The following is a 17,134-nucleotide window of genomic DNA, read 5'->3' as shown; positions in this document are numbered from 1 at the left end:
TATGAAGCGCTGTAAATTTACACAGCGCTGTACATGCAATCTTTTTAGTTAGACGGTTCCCTGCCCTCAGGCTTACAATCTAAAAAGACATGACACAGAAGGAGAAGGGAGTGGTGACGGGAAAAGGTAAGAGGTCCAGCAGTTCCTCTTAACCTCCGAGGCCTGGACCAAGGCAGATGGACTGAAGGGAGGGCTTGGCTTCAAAATGGAAGGTTAATCATTATCCAGGGAAAATACATACTCACAAGTAGGATAATACATATACAGTACATAGCAATACAGGAAATGGATCGATAAACAGCCAACAACAGAACATCAGATAGTAAGCGACAATTATGCGATGCCTGGGAAGGCTTCTCTGAATAGGATGGTTTTCAACTCTGTTTTGAAGCTGGTTAAAGAAGTGATGGCTCTTGCTTGTGGAGAAAGAAGGTTCCAGGAGTGAGGGGCAGCAAGTGAAAAGGGGCAAATCCGGGATGGGGCAGAGGAAATCCTGGGCTGGGACAGGAACCCTTGACTACCAGAACGGAGGGCCCTGGTGGGAAGGTGAGGAGAAAGAAGGTCTGATAAGTAAGGAGGGGCCAGTCCATGGAGGGCTTTGAATGTCGACAGCAGGAGCTTATACTGAATGCGGAAAGGGAGAGGGAGCCAGTGAAGGGATGCCAACACAGGAGAGATGTGGTCAGAGCGGTGGGTGGAAGTGATAATGCGTGCAGCTGAATGCTGGACAGAGATTAAAGGACGGAGGTGAGAAAAAGGAAGCCCAGCCAGGAGGACATTACAGTAATCAAGTCGTGAGATCACTAGGGCATGGACCAGGATGATGGCAGTAGAGGCGGAGAGATATGGTCAGATTTTGGCAATATTGTACAAAAAGAATCTACAAGCCTTGGCTGTGGTCTGGATCTGAGGGATACACGACTGAGAAGAGTCAAAGATAAAGCCAAGGTGCGGGCTTGCTGGACTGGTTGAATGGAAATGTTGTCCACAGAGACAGAAAAGGAGTGTTGAAGGGTGGGCTTAGGAGGAAAGACAAGAAGCTCCGTCTTGGACATGTTGAGCTTCAAACGCCGATGGCGCATCCACTGCGAGACAGCTGTAAGGCAAGACGAGACTTGCTGTTCAAGCCTTGGAGAAAGGTCAGGGGCAGAAAGATACAGCTGGGTGTCATCGGCATACAGATGGTAGGAGAAACCAAAAGAGCTAATGAGTTTACCTGAGGACAGTGTGTAGAGAGAAAACAGAAGGGGACCCAGAACAGAGCCCTGGGGAACTCCAACAGATAAAGGAACAGGAGAAGAAGTCAGACCCCCTGCAACCCTAGTACGTGCCGAGCATGTACTTTTTGCCCGTTTGTAACAGGCCCAAGTTAACTACCTCCTAACTTTGAAGCTGGTTAGGTGACAGAGAATGCTCTTATGTTATCAGGACACTCCCCAGCCAAAATGGGAAGAAGGCTGGTGGCTTGTCATGTGTATCAGAGGGCAATGGCACACATATGATGTGTGATGGATTTCGAACCTTTTCTTTAACATGATTTGCATTTACATTTTCACAAAAGATGGCTGTTGTTCACACAATGCTTTCATTCCCCAAAAAGCTACATTAGCTCTGTGATGCTGTCTGTGACTTCCCTAGTTTATGGTTCAAGTCCATTCTGTAAGAATGCAGTGGCGTTATGGCTTTTGAATGAGAAATGAGGAACATAATTAATGAGCATCCCCAGCTCAAATAGTGGAGTCAACAGAACTCTTCAAGGATGACACAAGTACAGAAAAAAAGAAAAGAAAAAGAAAGCTAACCAAGCAGCATCTAGGGAATTTTTTTCAAAACTTAAAATGACTGCTATTTGCTAAAATTCAAGGTTTTAATCATTAAAGTTTATTGAAACATTATTCTTAATACAGTAGTGTAACATAAAATGAACAAAGTTACCACAATGGTCACACATCTCTGGATTTTTCATCCCAATCCCATAACCCATATGCCACTTTACAAACAAGAATGGCTCTTTTCAAATTGCCCACTGAAAGCCTTACATTAAAATTTCAATTGCTGGCATCAGTATCCGGGCAATATGTACAACCAAATCATCCTTTTAATCCTAATTCAGTCCTTGATGTTTTGGCAGCATCTGTAGTTCACAGATATTGCAACTCCTTTAAACTGAAAAAAATATCATTCCACAAACAGATAGGATATGATTAAAATACGTATTATCTATCTTAGGTTACATAGGTCTTTTTTCCCCGTTTTTGCATACGACTACAGGTATAACTTCAATTAACAAACCAAGCATGTTCCTGGTCATTACTGCTGTAACATAAAATTTGGTACCAGAGGCAGAAATAACATGGAAAGGATAGTAATAGATTTTTACTTCACGAAAAAGAGTGGAACATGTTTCAGCAAGCTTTTTATTCAACCGAATACTACACACATATAAAATGAAGCAACCAGGTCAGACAAGCCTTGCACAAGTAAGCAAAAACATTTTGAATGTTCTAGAGACCACCTGAAGGCATCTTTCAAAATGCATCCATGAATGATTTTTTCTTTCACTTGCCTCAACTTTTCTAATGATTTCCATTTTTGGTGGGTAAAGCTATACTGTTTTAACATGTTTCAGGCTTGCTCTCCCCTTCTTGTTTTGCTGTTCATGCATGCTCTGTAAGGATTTCTGGAAACAGCTGCCATTTATTTTGTCTGTTGCAGGCAGGCACACTCAGCTACAATAAGATTGATTGAAGCAGAATCCCATCCTTTCCCAAATCAAACTTTATGGCATTTTTTACTGCAGACACACCGCAACAACCTGATTCACAAAGTTTGTGTTTCTCCAACTGTCCTTCACTGTCCAACCAATGTGATGTTGCTAAAAATTGTCCAGCTAGAGCAGTTGTTCCCAACCTTCCTAATGCTGTAACCCTTTAATACAGTTCCTCATGTTGCGATGACCCCCAACCATATTGGAGTGGTGTCTTGGTTCCTAAGACCATCGGAAATGTGTGTTTTCCGATGGGCTTAGTCTTCTCACAGCCTTCCAGAACCTTCTGGATCCAGTCCTGTTCCACTTTGTGGTTCTGTGCCTTCAAATCATTTCTGATATATGGCAGACCCCAAGGACAACCTATTACAGGATTTTCTTGCGACGATTTGCCAACAGGAGGTTTGGCATTGTCCTCTTCTGAGGCTGAGAGTGTGATTTGCCCAAGGTCACCAAGTGGGTTCACATGGTTGAGTGGCGTTTTCCAACTCTGATCTCCCAGAGTCCTAGTCCAACACTCAAACCACTACACTACAATATATGATAGACCTCTTTAATTTTTGTATTAAGAGGATTTTAAAGAATTGTATCGTGTTTTTGAAGTTGTATGTTGCCATGGTTTCTGTACTGGGAGAAAGGTGGGATATTAATCAATCAATTAATTAAATTTTACTTTGTTTTGTCTGTGTTCCACCCCACTAAATAAAGGAGACATGAAATGGAGTTAGTGGGTACAAGTTGTTAAACAAAAAAGTCTTGTGAGTCTCGGTATGCAAGAGGTGCACAATGTTAAGAACTGCATTAGGCACACTTAAGACTGCTGCCACACTGCAGAATTAAAGCAGTTTGGCACTGCTTTCACTTGGGCTGCATCTACACTGGAGAAATAATCCAGTTTGAAACCACATTAACTCCCCAGGCTGAATGCTGTGGAATTCTGGGAATGATGGTTTGTTCCAGCACCACAGCAGAATGGCAGTTAAACAAAACAAAACAAGCTTCATTTATATACCGCTTCATACCGCCTAAGCAGTGACTAAGCTGTTTACAACTGTAAGCTAAAGCTCTCTGACCAAGGTGACCAATGCCCTCACCACAAAATGCAGGACAACTAGGCACCACAAAATGTAGGGCAATCAAGCAAAAAATGTAAGACATGTCCAAAAATAAAAGCTAAAAACAATTATGTAATTATAAGCTCATGCTTTTTAGCCATGCTCCAAATGGAGGACATTTTGAAAGAAGGTTGAAATGGAGGACATGTCCTGGAAAAGGAGAAGAATGTCTGGTTACCTTGTGTATCATCCAAAATACATTGCATTAAATAATCCAGCTTGAGAGTGATTTAACTCCCCTGGCTCAGTGCCGGGGAATGCTGGGAATTATAGTACACTGTGGCCCCAGAGCCATCTCTGACAGGGAATCACATAACCTTCCAAATGTAGTTGAACTGCAGTGCCCAGAATTCATCATCAGTTACATCCACACTGCAGAAACAATCCAGTTGGAGACTGCTCAGTGCTGGGGAATACTGGGAATTGTAGTCTATTGTGGTCTCAGAGCCATCTCTGGCAGAGAAGTCTCAAAGTCTTCCAAACACTAGTGTTCCCAGGATTCCTAGCATTGAGTTAAAGCGGTTTCAAAGTGGGTTGTTATTCCAGCAGTGTGTGAGAAAGATATAAAAGCGAGGGACTGGATTCATTAGTTCACTCACAAAAGGATAATGTCTGTGTCCAAAACACACTGCAGAAATGGTCCAGTTCAAGACTGCTTTGATTGCCAGGGCTCAGTGTTATGGAATCCTGGGAATTGTACTTTATCGTGGTACCAGAGCTCTCTGGCAGAGAAGGCTAAATGCCTAACAGACACCAGAGTTCCAGAGCATTGACCCAAGGCAGTTAAAGCTGTCTCAAAGTGCAGTGTGTGTGTATGTGTGTGAGAGAGAGAAAGAGAGAGTGTGAATGAATAACTCGTCTGGGCTGAGGCTGCTCTGAAAGTAGAGGAGGATGAGGAGGGAGCCAGCCAAGGGAAGTGGTCAGGACCATCCGGAGGAGCCCCTGCTTTTCCTCATCATCGCAGCCTCCTCCCTTCCACCAAAGAGCCAAACGGCCAGTAAGAGGCTCTGCTCCCAGGCAATGCCGCCACCTCTGCCTCCTCTCCTCACGGCCCTGAAGAGCCCCTCATGCCTCCCTCGTAGTCGAGAGGCTTCTGGAGAGGCGGCTCTAGGCTCCCCCCCAACACACACATACTGCCCCACTGCTGGGAAGGAGAAGCCTCTGCTGCCCCACGGAGACAGGGGCGCCTCACAGCAAGAGAGGTAGGAGGAGGAGGAGAGGCCCTGCTCGCCTCAAAGGAGGACGAACACCTAAGGCAGCACAAAATGGGGGGCCTTCCAGGGAAAGCGTAGAGGATGTGGTCAAGAACAAGCTCTAGAGTCTAGAGTCCAATGGTCCTAGGCGACGCCTGTGAAAGGGTCTTGTGACCCCCAAAGGGATCCCGACCCACAGGGAGGACAAGGAAGAAAAATGAAACAAGTGTATAAAAAAGACTTCTTTGTCAGAGGTTTTGTTAATTGAGTTACTGTATGCCTGTTTAAGGAAATGTAGAGATATTTTATCAGTAGAGATAAATGTAAATGACAGATATTTGGTCAGTTAACTGTTATGAGAGCAGCTAGAAGATCAAGGAGGAAGTATATATGCCTAGTACCCAGGATTGTGCAATGTATGTTTGCATGGAAACTGTGCTCCCCATCCACAACCATTATCTGCTCACAATTACAAATGAAGCACAAATCTTACTCAAGAAAATTTGGATCTTCAAAGTCTTCCTATGACAGGAATTGAAGTTCAGAAAGATAGAATGCATGACACCACTGTACTGCGCTATTGTAACACACTGCTAATCCTTACTAATTGGTCACATTTCTACATAATCCTCCATGAACTATTCTCTCTCCATAAAATTCTATTATTTAAAAACCTCAGATTAGTCAGTGGATATATATGAAAAGCTCTCTGCCAAGTGTATATTTGCCTGTGTGACGTTATGAATAAGACACTCTCAAATATTGACCTTTAATTTTATACTATGGCTGTGGGTCAAAGAGACAAACTGGAAATATTTTATGCCTGTTATAAATAGTAAGCCCTCCCATACTGCACTTACAGAATTAGTGTGATTCAAATGTGTAAGTAGTTCTTCATCTGAAAGCAGGTTGCCTCAAATAACAATGGTTTGCTAAGCAGAATACATGTTTCCTTGTCTTAACAGCTATTAAGATGCTCTCTTCCCAAACAACTCAGTAGAGTGCACTGTTTGCTTGTCAACAGCTAGTTCCAGTGATCAACTTGCTTTCTGAACCTCTGGTTCTATCTAATGTTTTTTTTAGAGCAATCTTATTAGTAAAAGTATTTTCCTGATGCTCAAAATGGTCAGAGAACTAACTCCTTTTGTATTTTTTTTATTTTTAAAACAGGATGATTTACAAACATTTTTCTTAATATTTTTTCAGTTTATTTTTCTTCTACATTCTTTAGTCAGTTATATACAATGAAATAATTCTTTTTTTAAAAAAAATAAGGGAGTGAATCAGTCCTGATATATAGGAATAACAAAATAGTATTCTTAGTGAGTACAGTATTGTCAAAATATCAAATACTTTATTCTATGCACAAAATAAATAGAAAGCAAACACGATTTTAGAAAGTACAAAACCAAATATTTCTTGTTATACTGCAACAGAAACCAAAATTCTGAAGCTGATTAGGTTTCTAACCTACACTGGTCCAAACAGACTATGAAATATTTAGTCCTATAACATGTAACAGCAATTGAGAAATCTACAGTAATATGCCTGAAGAAGACATATGAATTGTTTCTAATTAGGATATTGTCAAAGCAATCAATCTATTCAAGAAATGTTCTCTGTATGATTGTTGTTGTTGTTCTCTGTCTTCAAGCCGATTTATGGCAAGCCTAAGGTGAACCTATCATTAAGTATTGTAAGCTGCGTCGATCCATAGGGAGAGGTGGGATATAAATAAATAAATTATTATTATTATTATTATTATTATTATTATTATTATTATTATTATTATTATTATTATGGGATTTAACGGGATTGAGTGTTACTTGCCCAAGGTCATCCAGTGGGTTTCCATGGCCAAGTGGGGATCAAACCCTGGCCTCCTTGAGTGTAATCAGATGTTCAAATCAACACACCATGCTGACTCTCACCCAATCATATATTTTGTGGTAAAAAAATAATGTGTTGCCTGAAAATAATGTGTTGCCTGATCTCAAGAGCAACAGCTTAAATAAATGCAGTGCTTATGATGGAATTTTAAGAACCGTGTTACAGCTAACAATAAACAGCAGTAATGCAGTTTATCAGTTAATCAGTGTTAATGGCATCTCCATAAAAAACAGAGCTCTGCAAAGACCATGTCTGAATAGGACAAAAAAACACATTCGGAGTGAAACTTCACACTGAACAACACAGCCTAGAACTCTGCATAGATCTGAAGCACAATAGCCACTTACCCAGAGAAGAATTCTGAAAATGTGAGCTTCTAGACACACAGCAGTAAAATGTGTTGTGTTCTGGTAGATTTTTGTATTTAACAGCTTAATTGTTTCTATGGCATTCTTCCTATCCCAATCCTGTCTAGGATTTAGTTCTGCTTTGGAATCTGTCCTGCAAAACTGAAGTGCTGATGTTTTGAAAAATATTTGAAATTCCCTAGACCTCCCATCAAATGTTTAGGTAATCCAACTACCCAAGATTTTCCCCCAAAGCTGTCACTTCTGAAGCAGCAAATTCCCATAAAATACAAATATCTTCTGTGTCTTATACCGGCTTTCCTCTATAAATGTAACGTAGTAAACATACTGCACACCAAACAATTATTTCTGATGTGTGATAACATTTATTTATATGCTCCCTTTCTCCCAGAATGGGACTTGAGGCAGGTCACCAAAACCCAACAATACAAACAAACAAACAAACAAACAAACACATTTAAAACAATAGAAAATTATTTTAAAAGCAAATGTTTAAAAATAATAATAAATAAAGCCCCCACCTCAATATGAGAAGACTCCCTGCAAGTGAACATATTAGTAGCCTGCTTCAACAAAGGCCTTTGTCTTCTGGCAAAAGGAGAGCAGGGAAGGGGCCAGCCTAGCCTTCCTGAGAAGCGAGGTCCAGAGGGTGGGAGGATCCACAGAGAAGGCTGGGTCTCTTCTGTGTCCTCACCAAATAAGTGGTGGCGATGGTGGTGGGACATTAAGAAAGCCCTCCCTTGTAGATCTTAAAGATTCTGGCAGGTTTCGTATAATCTGGATCTAAACCACACAGGGCTTTATAGGTCATGACCAAGACTTTAAATTGTGCCTGGAATTTAAATGTCCCTGATGACTTCTGTAGTTTACAAACACATTGAAACTACAATAAAAGAAAAAGAAAATTAAATGCTGCAAAAAACATTGGCTAGTTTCATAGTGTCAGTAAGAAATAAAGATGACACATTGATGTCCCCAAGATGGTGAGACATTCTCAGTAGCATGCACTGGAGTTTAGTGAGTGCTTCATTCTACTGATCAGTTTTAAGTACTGTAGTTTCCATTTCCTCAGAGTTGGAGAAAACAGTGTCAACTTTATCTGGGCCAGTAATATCTTAATGCTTGTGATGCAGGCAAGAGAAGGAAGTTAACTAACAGCCACATTACTAAGATGGAAAAACATGATGTGGAGTAAACTTATGACTTTCAGTATCTCAAAGACTGAAAACTCAGGTAAACAGAATGTCGGAGACAATGAGCTATGCTAGGTGGAACTTTGTTCTGGTGAACAGCCAGATTACATATGGAACTGTATGAACAGAAATTAATTCGTAATTTGACTACATGCAAAATACACAAGGCTTTCATTCAAGCATTATATACCCAGTAAATTTGGCCTATAATTTTCTTTTGCATATAAAATATAATCATTTCTTATGCTAGACTGCTCATCTCTGTACTGCCAAGTATCCTATCTTCATAGGAACCATTCTTTAGAGCAGATATTTAACTATACACATACCCCTTTGTAGCTGCTGAAGACAATGAGTTCATGGAGCTTTACTATTTCTGCAAGTTCCTCTTCTGCTATAGTTCCTGTATTATATGACTTCTGATTAATGCCTGAAGTGATGAATCAGAATGACATTTCTGCTATCAAAAAATTATATATTACATTTTGAATGGACATCCAACAAAAGGTGGCTGTTATCAAAAGCTATAAGAAAAAGGCTAGGTGTTAAGATCCATTATAGCCAGGATAAACTAATCAGACATATACAGAATAGATCAGTTTGTCATCTTTCAAAAAAAGGCTGAAGAAATTTTTAAAAAATGCAAACAGGTATTACATTCAGTAAAACCTTAGAATTTTAAAAAGAATGCATATGGCTTACACATATAAACAATAGTCCCTGAACAAAAACTATTTCTTTCCCAGTGCTTCCTAAAGACCAATGTAATTAATTACGAGGGGGTATTGTAAAGTACAGTCGGCCCTCTTTATTCACATATTTTTTATCCACGATTCAAGTATCCACGGCTTGAAAATATTAAAAAAAAAAATCCAAATAGCAAACCTTGATTTTCCATTTTATATTAGAGACACCATTTTTCCCATTATATTTAATGGGACTTGAGCATCCATGGATTTTGTGGAACCAAACCCCAGCAGATAACAAGGGCCCACTGTAATAATTATCACCCCGGAAGTTATTATGGTATATTGATGAAATTTTGTCAGTGTCATCATTGATCCCTAAGTGCATGATGTTGAGAAAATCAGCTCATTATGTCCTTTATTTTTGTTACAGGTTGTGCCAGAAGTGACTCAAATGTAAATGGAGAAGACAGGCTCCCAGTGTGATAAAGTTCCTACATATGAAGGCTAATAGTGCTCGGCAAATTCATGATGAGATAAATGATGGTAGTTTATTGTGAGGAGGGGGGGGGGAGGAATTTCCAAACTGATCACAAGTCCCTTGCAGACGAGCCAAGACCTGGAAGACCATCACTGATGGATGATGTGGCCACAGTGAAGAAAGTGGAATGTTTAATCCTGGAAGACAGATGATCAACCAGCCAAATGATCATGAATGAAACTGGTCTGTTATGGTAGTGTGTGGAAAATTATTCATGACAAACTGCACATGTCTAAGGTTACACACTGGGTTCCATGTTTGCTAACCCCTTTCCAGAAAGAAACATGTCATGACCTTTCAAGACAGATGTTGACGAAGTTGGAACAGGATGAAGATGTTTTTTTGGTCATCTGGTAACCATGGATGAATCATGAATATATCAGTATGATCCAGAAACCAAAACCATGAGCATGGAGTGCAAACATGCCAATTCCCGTCCGGCCCCAAAAAGACAAAGGTGTAAATGTCAGCACGGAATGTCATGCTCTCCATTTTTTGGGACTGTCATAGAATCATAGAGTTGGAAGAGACCACCAGAGCCATCCAGTCCAACTCCCTGTCCATCCAGCCTCTGTTTAAAGACCTCTAAGGAAAGAGACTCCACTACACTCCGAGGGAGTTTGTCCTAGTCTCTGAAGCAGCAGAAAACAAGCTTGCTCGCTCCTCAATACGACATCCCTTTAAGTATTTAAACAGGGCTATCATATCACCTCTTAACCTTCTCTTTTCCCTAAGTCGTTCCTCGTGTCGTGGAGTCATTCTCACACCTTGCAAAGGGACAAACCATCACTGGGACATACTACAGCAATCTTCTGGACAAGTTGTGAGATGCTCTGAAAAAGAAGCGTCACAAATGAACATTCTCCAGAGACATTCATCTCGTAGCTGACAATGCACCAGCTCACTCATCTGAAGTTGCAGTTATAAGCAAAGCAAGGGCATGTGGCTTTGAGATTTTGAAGCATCCACCTTATTCTCCCAACCTCATACCCCACTGACTTTTTCTTGATCCTAGAAATGAAAAATGTGTTGCAGGGTCGCTGATTTGGCAACACAAATGAATTCATTCATGAAGGGGAAGAATGGTTTAAGGCAGGGTTCGGCAACCTACGGCCTGTGGGCCGGATGTGGCCCGGCAAGGCCTTGGGACCGGCCCCAGACCGGTCCTGCGGCCGATCGCTGCCCCCGCCGCAGCTTGGGTGCCGCTCCGGGCGCCTCACTGCCATCCTCCTCCTCTACCGCGCATGGCTGGAGGAAGAGGAGGGCAGAGAGGTCTGGCCCGGAGGAGGCGAAGGTGGAGGCGGTGCCTCCTGCGTGTGGCTGCGCCACCTTCCCCGCCTCCCCGCGGCCTCCAGCTTCCCTCTCGGCCTCTGTGGAGGGCAGCCTCCGCGGAGGCCGAGAAGGAGCGCACGGAGCTGGGAAAGAGGGGAGGCCTACAGCGCTGGCGGCCCCCGCCAATTTTTTTGCCAGTATCTGATGGGGTCTGGGGCCCCGTCAGGAGCCGGCAAAGAGGGGGAGGCCTCCAGCGCTGGTGGCCCCTGCCGGCTCTTTCCTGGCCTCTGATGGGGTCTGGGGCCTGTTAGGGGCCAGGAAAGAGGGCGAGGCCTCCAGCGCTGGCCTGCCCCGGAGGGTGGAAGCTCCGCCCCCTGGTGTGCGGCACCGCCCCCAGAGGGTGGAAGCTTCACCCCCCGGCTTCAGCCCCCGTTATCTGAGGGACAGCAACCCGGCCCCCGGCTCAAAAAGGTTGCCTACCCCTGGTTTAAGGTGTGATCTGCAGACTTCTACAATAACGATATCCTGATGGTTAAGAAACACTGGGAAAAATGTGTAAATCTGGATGGTGACTACATAGAGAAAAGCTAACAACTACAAATCAAAACAAACTTTCTGTCAATTTTTTTAAAGGTGATAATTAAAACGTTATGATACTCCCTTGTATTTTTATTTTAGTCAAAGTACCTGGCCAAACATCATGGTGTTGTTGTTTTTTTAAACCGGATATGTCTTATGTTCACCAAATATAGAAATTACGGTTGGCAATAGCGTAGGCCAGGGGTAGGCAACCTGCGGCCCGGCGAGGCCTTGGGACCGGCCCCAGCCCAGTCCTGCCACCGATTGCCGCTGGGGCCTTTGGCGTCTTGCGCGAGGGGCATGGTGGGGCAATTGTCTATAGAAGCCTCAGAAACATGCATTTATCTTAACATTTTTTTAAAAATCAGCAAATTTTTTCACGTGTCCTCCATCTTTTATTAAAAAGTGCCCTCCATTTGAAAATTTTGTCCTACATTTGTCCCGGTTTATTTATTTATTTAATTTTTAAAAATTATTTATTTATTTATTTATTTATTTTTGCTTCGGCCCCCCAGTTGTCTGAGGGACAGCAACCCAGCCCCTGGCTCAAAAGGGTTGCCTACCCCTGGCGTAGGCAATCTTATATGTGAAAAATAATTTAAGTGCAGACAGGTCTACAGTAAACTGTAGTACTGTATACTCAGAAAGTGAAGTGAGACACCTGGAGAAATAGGGAAGAATAAATAAAATGGAAAGGAAGAAAATTAACCAGGGGAACAAAAGAGTGATGATAGAAAGTAAGAACAGGTAACAGTGATGGTAAATGGGTGGATGATGAGATTGAAGCAAATGAAAGGTTAGGTAAAGTGATCAAGACATCACATGACAAAGTTGTGAAAATGTGCCCAAAAAACAGTAATGCTATTTACAATTCAGTCACCTCTTTCCTCAACCCTAGACACATGTCTTGTTTACATCATGTTTGTACTACTGTAACTCAATCTACATGGAATTGGTTAGAAAACTTCAGCGAGTTCAGAATCCTAACTGGGGCTAGTTATAGGGAACATATAACTCCATTGTTGGAAGAGTTACCAGTTTTTTCCAGGCACAATTCAAACTGCTGGTCATGACCTATAAAGTCCTATATGTATGTCTCAAGTCCAGACAAGCCAAAAGGCTGTATCTCCTCCATATGAACACTGGCAGGAAAAGACGTCTTTATTCAAGAAGGCTTTTAATAATATTTGTGTCAAGAAGGCTTTTATACAGGATGTGTTCTCCAGTTATGTTTTCTAAAAACTTTTGATGTTGTATGTAATTTTATACTGGTTTTACCTATATGATTTTAATTGTTTTTAATTTTTTATTATAAAATTTTAAAAATGATTTATCTGTGAACTGCCTTGAGTCCCTTTCTCAGAGAAAGGTGACATAGACATGAAATGAAATAAAGGAGAGCCTCTGGAAAGTCCTCCCCAATAATATATACTATAGAGCTATACAGATCAGAGCTTCATCCTTTATGCAACTGCTTGCAGTCTCTCAAGGCCTCCAAGCCCATCCTTGAAATTCTTCAGTCCACCTCTACACTGCGGGACAAGACAATATCAGACTGACTCATAGTCATATCTTACAAGTTCACACGTATCAATTAGAGAAAAGGTTGAAAAAATGCTGAAGGTCCAAAATACACTGCAGAAATAATCCAGTTTGAGACTGTTTTAACTGCCCTGGCTCAGTGCTAGGGCACCAGAGCTATCTGACCGAGGCAATTAAATGTCTCGTAAAACTAGTTTCCAGAATTCCCTAGCATTGAGTCAATGCAGTTAAAGTGGTCTCAAAATGGATTACTCCTGCAGTGTGTTTTTGACTGAAGTAGTACCATTAATGCTAAGACACAAAATGTGTTACTGCAAGACCAAATTGTGTTTCCTGGATCCAAGATGTTTCAAAATCCAAAATTTTGCTTTGATCCAAGTTTGCCTGAAAGCTTTTACTACACACAACTTCACATAGCAGGATTAAGGAGGGCCTTAGGCTTAGATTTGGAAATCTAATGTATACGGAGAGCTAGATGGATTCATTATCTATTAAACTCTGTCCAGGAAAGTGGCAGTCTGTCCTCAAGCTGCTTGTACTTAGCTGTGGCTCAGTGATAGAGCATAATGCAGAAGTAGCTAGGTTTAATCCCTACATTCTCTAATTACAGAGTTACAAGTTAACAGTGACAGGGTAAAAATAAATAAATTGGACAACTGCATTTGGAGCAAATGATAGTGGACTAGTTGAATCATGATCTGACAAAGCAGCTTCATATGCTCCTCCCAATTTGCAGTGTTCTATACATTATCTATTGCATCTGGTTATGTATTAACATGATACATGCTAGGCCTTTTGAAGCAAATTTATGATGTATCTATTTTCAAATTCAAACCACCTTCAAATAATGGACAGCTAGTGCTCTTTTCACAGATACCGTCTGCCCTCCGTATACGTAGGCTTGCCATACACGGGGGGGGGGGGGGGTTGCTGACGTTGGCAGAGGAGGACGAAGTGGCAGGGATGAGGAGGAGGAGGGAGAAGGAGAACGAGGGAGAGCGGAGAAACGGTGACAGGGGTAGACAGCAGCAGTGACAGGGGTAAAAGAAGAATGGGAGGAGGCAGGGAAGAGGAGGAAGAAGAGGTAACCCCCCCCCACTGCCTGTGTGGATAGGGGCAAAGTGTCATTGTCCTCAATGGTGGTGCATCCATGTGGCCGCGCCACCATTGAGTGCTATGGTACTTGAGCATACATGGATTTTGGTATCCACGGGGGGAGTCTAGAGCGGATCCCCTGCGGATACCAAGGACCCGCTGTACATAAGTATTAAAGCAGAGCACAAAGGTGTACAGAACAGGAAAAATGCATACAAATTTGCACAAAAAGATCTGATGAAATTAGCAAACAAAAAAAAGACCCTAGGTTAATTAAGAGATGAAATACATGGACCAAATAAAGTGGTTTCAAATCGCTTTGAAGGCAGGGTGTTTAATGATACACACCTCGAAAGCAGGCAGAAACCAGATTAAAGCTGCGCTCCAGGACTTAAAAACACACCAGTGCAGGCATGCATTTAAAAAGGACAGAGCCAGTGTACCTAAGCGGTTGGGGCAGCAATGCAAAAAAGTGAAAGTGGATGTAATTACTGTGCGCACCAATGAATGTAATTACTGTGCGCACTTTGTTTACGTGATGGATCCATTCCGGACTCCCCCGCATAAAACAAATATTGCCTATGCTCGAGCCCCATTTAAATGAATGGGGCTTGTGCATGCAGTGGCAAGCGTGTGCCATGGGACACGCCACCCATCCCTCCCCACGTGGCTTTCAGCGTATGCTAAAACCATGTAAAGTGCACCTACGTATCACACGGGCGCACTGTACAACATATACAACCCAGACAGATCAAGAGGGCGCATACTTTAATTTTGGCAGGCTTTTGAGAATTGAAGGTTTTCAAAGAAAGGGCTTTTAAGAAGGTGCTATACTGTTCTTTTAAAATTGCTTTTTGTCTATTTCATTGTCTGTTTTAAAATGTTTAAAATAGTTCATTTTTAGTTTTGGGAAAAACTTGAGGTAAAAATGAAGTTCACAATCACCGCCACCACTACCACCAAACCATGATGTAGCATTTGCCATTAGTTTCCTTCATCTCTTAGTCTTGCCTTTACAAAACTCAGAAGCTAAGACCCATAAAATGCTGTTAGACATAAAGATTTTTTTACCCCTTAAAGGTACAAGAGTGCCTTCAGTACTTCTATCCTTTTAAAAAAAACAATGGTCCAAAATACATTGCAGAAATAATCCAAGACTGTTTTAACTACCCGGGTTCAGAGCTAGGGAATTCTGGGAACTGTAGTTGATTGTGGCACTTGAGCTCTCTGACCGAGAAAGTTAAATATCTCACAAAACTACAATGTCCAGAATTCCCAAGCATTGATCCAGGGCAGTTAAGACAATCTCAAAGTGGATTATTTCTGCAGTGGGTTTTGGAGCAATGGGGAAGGAGGCACAACAGGGGTTGGAATGGAAGACTGACTCAGTCAGTGGATTCTTATGGAATAACTGGCCTAGAGATGCAGCAGTGGCTTCTGCCCCAAGCTGATCTTGTTTGTATCTGGGCTGGATGGATGGATAAACTGCTACTGCCTTAATTTTAGTTTTGCACTGATGCTGGGAAAAGTTCTAGTATTGCAACTCCACTTTGACAGGAAGGCAAGCAGACATATTTCTTTGTTTTTGTTTTATTATGAATTTCAGGGACTATAACAGAGGGAAATTCCATCTTTTCTCTGGTGCTACTGCACTAGGACTCATGTCATGTGCACAGTTTACTTGGCTTGTTATTTAGGCAGAGTGGCAGGAGACAGGAGTGTGGGGGTATGTCTTTCTGTTTTTCTTGAACTTCATACGGAGAAAAGTTCAGAAGCAACAACAGTAAAGCCCTGAAGTCACAACTGATTATGTGAATAAATAATCTTCCTAAGAACAGGAATCAATGCATTTAAAATTGGAGCCAAAAGACTGTGTTAATTTGTGCTACGATGACTTGCAAGACAATGTAACTAATTTTATACTGCTCTCTTCAAGCTGTACTGTATTTTAGATACTCATTCTCTCCTTAGTCTATTCTCTATACACTGCTCCCTCGGGTTACGAAATTAATTCGTTCCGCGGCCACTTTCGTAACCCGAAAAGCCTTCGTAAGCCGAATTGCCATAGGCGCTAATGGGGAAAAGCCGCGTTTCGTGCGAAAAAGCGCCGAAAAGCACCAAAATTTTTTTTCGTAACCCGAAATAAATTCGTAACCCGGAACAATTATTTCCAATGGGATTTTTTCGTATCCCGGAAATTTTGTAACCTGGGTATTTCGTATCCCGAGGTACCACTGTACTTATAAACAGAGCATATTAAGTTTTCCCAAATGTGTTGATATATGTGGGCTCGCATGCTAATTTTAGTGATTCTCCCCTCTTTTAAAGTAGCATACAAGGCTAATGAACAATGGGTCTGTTGGGGATGGCACAGCAGTACAAACATTTACCAGATAATTTCTCTTCAGCAAGTCTTTTAGTAGGATATGTCACAGAGTAAAGAGGAAGTACTACAGAAATAACCGTTTTGAATCAAATCAGTTGATTGGAAAAGAGAAAAAAATGAAATGGGAATAGAGGTGTTTCTGTGTCATTTCAAATATGCAGGAGAATGTATCCACACACAAATGCATAAAGTGAAAAACATACAGAAGGTACTGGCAATGCAAAAAGTTAGAAATTTCAATGGATCCCAAACTCATAATGCTTATTCCTGTTTCTTCCCTTTCATTTACTAAAAGGAAAAGAGGAAGCCAAGGAGCTCCAATATGGAAAATATGTAATATATGACAGTGGACCTGGTAACTGGAGAAATGCGCACACTACTGTAGACTAGCACCAACTCTTTTTTACCACATCAAATACGCCTGGCACATGGAAATTGATGGTGTTTTATCATGTGTATTGTGTTCTAACATGTTTTATAGTTTATAATTTGTGACTGTTACTTCTT

General features: G+C 41.6%; 1 protein-coding gene across 6 annotated transcripts in view; it reads right to left on the bottom strand.

Moving 5' to 3' along the window:
* Positions 1–17,134, bottom strand: part of LOC121928029 (activity dependent neuroprotector homeobox) — a 58,905-nt gene that overhangs the window by 12,861 nt on the left and 28,910 nt on the right. For 3 of the 6 annotated variants that reach the window (XM_042462213.1, XM_042462215.1, XM_042462216.1), the window contains exons 1-2: positions 8,856–9,319; positions 7,855–8,216 (exon numbers count right to left, since the gene is read on the bottom strand). The exons of 2 other annotated variants lie outside the window; for them this stretch is intronic. The gene's annotated coding sequence lies outside the window, so the exon portion shown is untranslated. Of the gene's footprint in view, positions 1–7,854; positions 8,800–8,855; positions 9,320–17,134 lie in introns of those variants that run through there. One more of the 6 variants, XM_042462214.1, reaches the window with a different exon arrangement.

This window comes from Sceloporus undulatus, chromosome 4, assembly GCF_019175285.1.
Source record: "Sceloporus undulatus isolate JIND9_A2432 ecotype Alabama chromosome 4, SceUnd_v1.1, whole genome shotgun sequence".
Taxonomy (NCBI): domain Eukaryota; kingdom Metazoa; phylum Chordata; class Lepidosauria; order Squamata; family Phrynosomatidae; genus Sceloporus; species Sceloporus undulatus.
The sequence above is the reverse complement of the archived record's forward strand: the minus strand, read 5'-3'. Positions and strand labels throughout refer to the sequence as shown.